This window comes from Eurypyga helias, unplaced genomic scaffold (genome assembly GCF_000690775.1).
Source record: "Eurypyga helias isolate BGI_N326 unplaced genomic scaffold, ASM69077v1 scaffold28840, whole genome shotgun sequence".
NCBI lineage: Eukaryota > Metazoa > Chordata > Aves > Eurypygiformes > Eurypygidae > Eurypyga > Eurypyga helias.
Genome location: NW_010226733.1, coordinates 3,344 through 4,888, shown reverse-complemented (window position 1 = coordinate 4,888; position 1,545 = coordinate 3,344).

The window sequence follows — 1,545 nt, the reverse complement described above, 5'->3', positions numbered from 1 at the left end:
TGAAAGAAGTTTTCATTCTTTTCCTATTACAGTTGTTTCAATTAATTACTTACATTAGTGGCAGTGTGAGTACCTCAGGCAGTCACATTCGGAAGGGAGTTCTGTTGTATTTTAAGCAAGGTCTCTTGTCATTTCAGAGGCGACAAGGCGCGGTTGAGGCTGAGTTCTTGTTTTGATGGGCAACTGTATCAGTGTTTCCTGCAGTACCTTTCTGCCTCTGCTGCTCTCTGCCTGTGCTTTCTGTGGGCTGCTGTTCCCAGAATAACATCCCTGGTTGGATGTGTTCTCCATCAGGCAGAGGGGCTTTTTAAAGCCATTGAATTTCTCTACATAACGGACTGTGTGCAAGTCTGACTTCACATTCTAACGTTGTCGTAGCAGTGCATGAAGAGGCTGATTTTCTGTTACTGATTTTTATATAGCTATACATTCATAGTTGTGGAAACTTGATCCTTCGTTCAGCTCACTGAAAACTGAATAAAGGCAGATCTGCCAGGGGCCTACGCAGTCTGTCCAGTCCTTTTCAGCTCACACCTTCCATTAATGCACTTAAATCTCCTGAGCCTCCACAGACAAGCTGCTAAACCTTTTCCTGTGCAGAGCACACGGTAAATTTTGCAGCATAGCTCACTGTGCACCAGCTTCCCTAGAAATTTCAATTTCCAATAAATTGTAAACTCAATTTATGAGTTTGTGCAAGGAGGGTGTGAAGTTGCTGTCTGGCTGGGTATCACTTCTAGCTCTGACACGCACCAACCCCCGTCCCCAGGAAATAAAGGGTGACTATTGTCCTCAGCGTGGGGGAGCAGCTCAGCCCCGCGTTCTCCGGAGACAGGGACCCTGTGTGCGTTCCCAGAGCGTCTGGGGGCTCGGTTTGAATCGTTGAACACTGCCCGTAGCTAACAGCCAAAGCTGCTGTGCCCAGTGGGTGATCCCGTTACCTCCGTGGTGTGCACGGTGCTGAGCCTGGAGGAGGGAGCGCGCTGAAGCCTTGGCACCTCTTTCCTGGTCCTGGGTGCACGCTGCGTGTGCGTGCACGTACATATCTGTGTGCACGTGTGTAAAGCAAAGCCAGGGGAACCCCGAGCTGTGCTGTACGTACCACCACCTCGCAAGACAAATGCTTTTCTTGACAGACTCCACTGCTGCATTTAGGAACGTTTTTATTTCAAGCATAAAATCTGTGCTTCGAATGGTTAGAAATCGGTACAAGGGCAGTTGGGACTGCTTCCTTTGCTTAGCCTTCCTCCTCCAGCTCTGCCACCGACTACATATCACGTTAATTGTAATTACACTCTAGCTGTGAATGACGGAGCCAGGAGCCTGGGCTTGGTTTAGTGAATTTTAGTATTGGAGCGTGCCAAGTTGGCTGAGCTCCCTCAGCAGAGCCGCTCCAGCGAGGAGCTGGATGAACCCCAAGGACGAGCAGGAGCTTCAGCCTCCAGCGAGTCCGTGTCCTCCCTGCGAGGCTGTGGGTGACGGCTGGTTTGTGCTGTGGGTACATCAGCCGGGAGCATCATCGGAGACCACAGAGCAGCGTCCACG